This window comes from Vicugna pacos, chromosome 26 (assembly GCF_048564905.1).
Source record: "Vicugna pacos chromosome 26, VicPac4, whole genome shotgun sequence".
NCBI lineage: Eukaryota > Metazoa > Chordata > Mammalia > Artiodactyla > Camelidae > Vicugna > Vicugna pacos.
In genome coordinates this window covers 10,965,251-10,972,724 of record NC_133012.1, presented here as the reverse complement: position 1 = coordinate 10,972,724, position 7,474 = coordinate 10,965,251, and the positions used below count along the sequence as shown (strand labels likewise).

The 7,474-nt window shown below is 44.7% G+C and overlaps 1 long non-coding RNA gene across 1 annotated transcript; it reads right to left on the bottom strand.

Moving 5' to 3' along the window:
- Positions 1 to 363: 363 nt before the first annotated feature.
- Positions 364 to 7,463, bottom strand: LOC140689469 (uncharacterized). The gene is made up of 3 exons (XR_012064448.1): positions 7,148 to 7,463; positions 6,204 to 6,270; positions 364 to 733 (listed from the first exon to the last, which is right to left on the bottom strand). It is a non-coding gene; the product is annotated as an uncharacterized lncRNA (long non-coding RNA).
- Positions 7,464 to 7,474: the final 11 nt, after the last annotated feature.

Here is a 7,474-nt window from a genome sequence, read left to right as displayed (position 1 = left end):
AGACCCGAGAAATAGGCCCATGCAGACTAGGGAGGTGGGCTTGGGGCCAAAGTGTGGGTTCTTGGTGCATGTTCTGGAAGCAGGGGAGTGGGCTCCATGCCCTTGGCCACGCAGACTCTTCACCGAGGGGGTGGGGCAGGGCTGGAGGAGGGCCAGAGAGGGCCTCCTACAGTTTGACAGGGGTAAAGGCAGTACTGATTCTAGGTGCACAGAACACATGAGAAAATGCACCAAAACCTCTGCCTTCGTGCTGCTTACATTCCAGTGGAGAGAGAGACAGACTATAAACAGATACGAGTAAAACTATAAATAGCTACATATATAGTGTGTCTGACAGCAGTAAGTAGTCTGGAGCACAAGAGGTACAGACAGCGCAATTTTAAATAGCGTGGGTCAAGGAAGGTACATTAGCTCCCTGGGGATGCTGTAATCACAGACTCGGTGGCTCAAATATCAGAACTGTATTGTCTCACAGGAGCCTGAAACCAAGGTATCAGTGGGTCTGTTCCTTCCGAGGCTGTGAGGGCACACGCGTTCCGTGTCTCCTTCCTGGCCTCCAGTAACCTCAGGTGTTCCTTGGCTGCTAGATGGCTGTCTTCTTGTATCTTCGCATCACTTTGTACGCATCTGTCTCTGTATCCAGATTTCCCCTTTCCATAGGAACACCAGTCGTGTTGGGTTAAGGTCTCACCCTTCATGAGTGCCTTCATCTCACCTTGATTATCTACAAAGACTTGATTTCCAAATAAGGTCATATTCACAGACACTCGGGGTTAGGACGTCAACATCTTTTGAGGGGACATAATTCAACGCTTGTCAGAAAGCTTTATTGTGAAGATGACATTTAAGCAAAAGCGCAAAGGTGAGGGGGAAGAGAGGGCATCCATGCTAAAATCTGGGGAAAGGGCTTTACAGTGGAGGAAACAGCAAGTGTAAAGGCCCTACTGGCTCCTCCAGAACAACACGTTGGTGAGATAATATAAACCTGGAAGGTGGAGGAGAGAGAGTTCACAGCAGGATAATACACTAGGCTCAGAAATGACCCATCTACTTCTCCTTGGTGTCCTCCATAACCCCATGGTTCATCCATTTAAAATACTGGAGACTGACATTTCCCAAGAGGACACAGTAAGGTCATTGAAAGCAGTGAATGAGTCCCCTACCTCCTTCTACCCTCGTGGTGCTCAGTGGATGTAGGTGATGCTGAGGGTATATTAGTAACCATCCTCTTTCATCTCCACTCCAAAAAAATGGCTTGTACCCCCAAGCATAGGAAGAGCTTATGAGGCAAAAGGGAACTTGGCTGGAGGCAGTTACAGGAGTCACATTTGTCATTAAAAAGTGCCTCTGGAATTTTGTCATCATTTATTGCTACCTTCTTGTCATGATCAGCCCCAGTAACGTGACCATCATTGGTAGTTTTAATTCAAATTTTCTTAGCTTTTAAAATCCTATCCTATCAAAGAAAAATTAGAGAAATGAAAAGGAATAGAAACAACAAGGTCCTACTGTATAGCACAGGGAACTATATTTAATATCTTGTAATATCCTATAATGAAAAAGAATCTGAAAAGAAATATATATGTGTATGTATGTATAACTGAATCACTATGCTGTACACCAGAAACTAATACAACATTGTAAATCGACTATGCTTCAATTTAAAAAGAAAAGGAAAAAGAACAGGCAAGCTTTCTGAAATTAAAATTTAGAGTAAGAGGAACCGTCTTTAGCTGAAATCTGACAGCCACTGATCAATTCCAGCATTACGAAAGGACCAGCAGTGCATAGAAAGTTCTCTGATTTATCACTCTTCAGCTCACATCAGGAGGGGAACGAGCCGTTCCTTAGACTTCCATTGAATCATTCCTAACCTCCTGGCTTTACTTATCTCCAACTTGGAAGGCTCTCTTGAGCCATCAGCCGTCACCCCCCACCCGGAGCACCTCCCCAGCCCTTCCGTCCTGCCCTGTCCTCAGATAACAATCCTCTCCAAACAGGCTTCGTTCCCACCATGTTTGGAATGCTTCAGAGCAAAACTGGATGTGAACAGGAATCAAAGTCCCTTCATTCCATTCTGTTCACCTTCCTCTCACATTCCACACCTCCCTCTTGGCTGGAGGGGCCCAGTTCTTTTCCGCTCATGACTCCCCCAGTTCCGCCTGATTTGGCCCAGGCTTGTTGGGAGACTAAGTCCTTTGTTCCTGTCTTGCCTGTGGCCCTGGGCACCCTTCCTTGCTGTCCCAGGCTGGCAACAGTCTCCTCCTTGTCTGTCAAAAGCCCATTCCGTATCCAAATCCTCGTGTAAGACTTTGGCCCTGCAGCTATCATCTGGTGACGCGTACCCTTGGCTTCCCCCTCCAGCTGGGACAGGAAGCACAGAATCATGTTTAAAGGATGGCAAAGAGAGAAAAAGAACAAAAATCAGCCACTTGCAGAAGCTTGGTGGTGGCAGGGGAGGGACTGCCCTCAGCCCGGCTGGTTGTTTCATCAGGAATGCTGGGATGGGAAGGGGAGAAGGATGAACAACAGACCTTGTGTATGCCCAGCAAAATCTCTTCGGAACCTGTAAACTCCCAAATATCCTTAAAGGGCTCTGAAGTTAATCCATATTGAGCATCTCCCAGGCGTCTTGCACATTTGTTTTCCTTGTATAGTTTTATCTTCACACACATACACACACACCTACTACTGTGGGGGATTTTCATTATTCCTTGTTTTACAGATGCAGAAACTGGGGTTTGTGGTGCTTAGGGCCTTGCAGGTCAAAGGGCTAGTAACGGGTGGAGCCTGAATTCAGTCCTGAGTCCAAAGTCTGTGCTTTTTAATTTCCTCTTAATTAAAAATAAACGTTGTTGTTTTGCTGGTTATCTAAGGAATCCATATTCTTCACAGAGAATTTGGAAAGACAAAATAAGATGTAAAATTAAAATAATCAGTAATTCCACTATCCAGAGATAGGAGTCACTATTAACACTTTAGTGTCCTTTTCTCCAGTCTGTGTTTATGTGGTACTATTTTATGTCCTGCTTCTTTTGACGTTTTTGTTTTTGTTTGTTTGTTTGAAAATAGTCTTTATTTTTCAGAGCAACTTTAGGTTCACAGTAAAATTGAAAGGAAGGTACAGAGATTTTCCTTATTCCCCTACCCCTGTAAATGCACAGCCTCCCGCACTGTGGACACCCTGCACCACAGCAGTGTGTTTGATACAGCCAATGAACCTGCACTGACATCCTTATCACCTAACGCCCACAGTTTACACTGGGATTCACCCTTGGTGTTGTACATTCTGCAGGTTTTCACAAATGTATAATGACACGTAGCTGCTATTACAGTGTCATACAGGATAGTTTCACTGCCCTAAAAATCCTGTGTTCTGCCTCTTCATCCCCCAGCCTCTGAGCTTTTTACTGTCTCCATAGTTCTGACTTTTCCAGAATGTCATATAGTTGGAATCATATAGTATGTACCCTTTTCAGGTTGGCATCTTTCATTTAGTAATACGCATTTAGGGTTCCTCTATGCCTTGTTTTCAATATCATTGATTTCCGCTCTAATTTTTATTTATTTTCTTCTGCTTATTTCAAATTTAATTTGCTCTTCTTTTACTAGTTTCCTAAGGCTAAGGTGATTGATTTTAGATCTTTCTTCTTTTCTAATATATACATTCGATGCTCAAATTTTCCCTCCAAGCACTGTTTTTGCTGCATCCCACATATTTAATAAGTTGTATTTTCACTTTCATTTAGTTCAAAATATTTTTTAATTTCTCTTGAGATTTCTTCTTTGAGCCATGTATTATTTAGATGTTGCTGCTTAATATTAAAGTATTTGGGATTTTCCAGCTATCTTTCTGTTCTTATTCCTAATTTAATTTCATTGTGGTCTGAAAGCAGACATTGTATGATTTCTCTTCTTTTTACAATTGTTAAGGTGTGCATTTTTTTTTTACTGAGTTATAGTCATTTTACAATGTTGTGTCAAACTCCAGTGTAGAGCACGATTTTTCAGTTATACATGAACATACATATATTCATTGTCACATTTTTTTCCTGCTGTGAGCTACCACAAGATCTTGTATGTATTTCCCTGTGCTACACAGCATAGTCTTGTTTATCTATTCTATATATGCCTGTCAGTATCTACAAATTTTGAACTCCCAGTCTGTCCGTTCCCACCTCCCACCCCCAAAGTGTCTTTTATGGTCCAGAAGATGGTCTATCTTGGTAAACGTTCTGCGTGAGCTTGGGAAGAATGTGTGTTCCACTGTACTTGGATGGAGTAGCCTGTTGATGTCTGTCATATCCAGCTACTGATGGTGCTGTTGAGTTCAGCTGTGTCCTTGCTGGTGTTTTGCCCCATGGATCTGTCCATTTCTAGCAGAGGGTTGTTGACGTCTCCAACTATGATAGTGGATGCACCTTCTTACACTTTCGCTTTACAGTTTATCAGTGTTGCTTCACATATTTTGCTGCTCTGTTGTTAGCTCATATCTGGTAAGGATTGTTACTTTTCCTAAGTGACTTATTAAGTCTAAATTTATGCTATGTCGTACAATTTTATTTCCTGTTTTTTCTCCCCCTTACTAAAGACATGACTTTTTTTCCTAGGCATAAGCTCTTTTCAGTCCATAAGTACCATATTTCTTAATCAACTTGGTTCAGACTAATTTGTGATGATTCACAGTATTGCTGTAGCAAGATGCCTCTCGTGTGCTCTGGGGACTGGTCGGATAGGGTACAGGGCATCCGGTGGAGAACATCTTGAGAGGGAGCCCTTGACAGCTGGCAGCCATCAGCAAGAGCGATGGCAGAAGAGCAGGCAGGGGTTCCAGTTTGGGTGAGAGAGAAGGTCAGCTTCAGCATAGATGCCTAGTGATGCTCCTTCTGTCCTAACACTGGTGGTTAGTAGAGTTAGGACCAGGAACCTAAGGTGGAAGGCAATTTGAGTGCTTCTTGAGAGAGCCAAGGATGTTGGCAAAGGGCAGGGCAAGGTTCAGAGCTGTGTGGAGTAGACACCAGGGTCAGTATCACTCACCCAGGCTGTGACCAGCAAGTCGGCTGGATAGGGCCTCCAGTCTCCTTTCTGAAACTTTCTCATCTGTCACCTTGGAGTTGTGAATTTCTTCCTGCCTCCTGGGCAGCCCAAGCCGAGTTTGGAAGTGAGTCATGATAAATATTTGACATGTAAACCCTCTTTAGTAACTGCCTCTGGGAATTGCTTCAATTCCTGCCCTGTTCTATACAGGTGGGCCAAGCATTCCCCTATTTTCTGGAACCCTCGCCTTGATTGGCCGTGTCTATGTTCGGAGTGGACGAAGGGAAAAAATCTCTAAAGAAAGGACTGAGCACTGTTGAAATAGGACGTTGGGTGAGGGGTGGAGTTAATGGTAATGCCCTTAATGCTACTGTATCAGCTAAGTTTCAGACTGTTCTCAGTTTCGAGGTCTTCAAGGTCTGTTCCCAGCGCAGTCAAGCTCTGGGCTTCAGGACTTCCAGGCTCCTCACACAGCTGTATCCCTGAGCAAGATTTTAGTGCCCAGCAACTCACTAGCTCCAAAGATAAGAGTTGGCCTTCTCTTGCCCTCAGAGAGGGGCTTTGGCATCCTTCATGGACTAAAATTTCCTTTGAGCTATCTTTTGTTTTCCTTGGAATACAGTTGTCGCTTTTCCATAACAATTAGTAGAAAATGCTCTATAATTGGCAGTGGGATTGTCTAATAAGCATTGTCTTGAAGCCAGGAGACAAAGTGTAGTTGAATCCAGGGGACTGAAGTCTCAGATTTTGAATCAATGTATGACTAAGTGTGGTGGAAGGACCAGGAAGAGCAGAGCAGGAGAGGAAAGGAATACAGGGATAAGGTCAGGATGCAGAGGCAGACACACCTTGGTTCCTTCCTGCTTTCCTATTGTCCAGCTTTGTGCTCATTACTCACGCTGAGCTTCAGTTTCCCCAACAAGAATCCCCAGCATGGCCTCTCCAAGAGGGGTTACCTATCCAGCAAGCTGTTTATTGAGCATCTACTAAGCACAGTGAGCCCCTGCGAAGCAGAACCCCGTGTTCTTCATCTTCCATCCCACGTGCCTAGCTCTGTATCCGGCACATTTCAAGCATTAAGTCGATGCTTATTGAATAAGTAAATGTATGAGTGGGAAAAAAAATAAATGAAGGAAGGAAAAATGAATCAACATAGAACTACTGACCTTTGAGAATCTGCTTGGAGCAGTTGAAGGTTAGATGAAGTGCTGGCTTTGATGTCTCCAGCAGTCACTAGCACAGCCACGGAAGTAATGGGAATAAAAAAATTGGCTCTCTTAAAAACACACAGCTCAGAGAAACAAGGTTGCTAGAAAAGGGTTGGAAGGCCAGAAGTTAAGCCGCTCCATTGTCTAAGGAGCACTGTGTCCCAACGAGACAGTTGGGCCAATTTCATTAATGCCCTTAATGATTAACTTCTTAGTTAATAATTGACACATCCTACCAGAGAAGCCTGAAAACTGAAATGGCAATTGTTTCATTATTTTGGATTCTCCTGCGTGTCTGGGCCCTGTGAGATGTGGAAACACCAGCAAGGGAACGTGCAATTTTAACCTTCCGAAATATTTTTAAAAAAAACCAAATAAGGTCAACTTCAACAAAAATCTCCTGGGTTCCCAGAAGAAGGATGAAAGTAGTCAAGAAGGTACCCTGACTTCCTTCAATATCCAGGTGCTCTGACCCAGTCCTTCTGTGGGATTTGGGACTCAGACCAGGGCTGCCCTAGAACCGTCTCCCCACACGTAACGGGGGAGACAGGTTAACAGGAAGAGCTCTGGAGATTTTTGCTTTGTCATTTCCTCTTGAAATACAACAGAAATGTCCATTTCACTGGAATTCTGGAACACTGCCGACTCTTCCTGCCCTATCTGCCTGTAAAATTCAACAAGGGATCATAAATAAAAGACAGGCGGCCAAAAATACACTTGGGGACTCCTGTCAAACAGAAAGACTGACGTCAATGACTTCTGCACGGCCCTTGATATTTAGTCTAAAGTGTGAGACGCGAGATGACAAATCCCAAGGTGGGCTGTGCTGTGTGGAGCTGAGGGTTGGGAAGGAAGCAAGGCAGAGGCCCAGCGCAGCCCAGGTGGCTCTGGCGTTCTCTCACCTACGAAAATCCCCAGGACTCCGCGGGTTGGAACAGCAGTCTGTCTCATGACGCTGAAGGTCAGGAAATTTCAGCTGGACAGTTTTTCTGCCCCGTGTGGTATCAGCTCAGGAGTCAGCGGTGGTCAGCTGGTGGGGGTCTCACCTGGAGGGCCCAGCCTGGCTCCGCCCCTCCACTCACATGTCTGGAGCCCGGCTTGGTTGGAACTGCTGGCCAGAGCGTGCTTGTGTGGCCTCATGGCACAGAAGCCTCAGGGTAGTCAGCCTTGTACATGGTGGCTCAGGGCTCCCAGAGAAAATGTTCCAAGAGACCTGGGTGAAGCTGCAA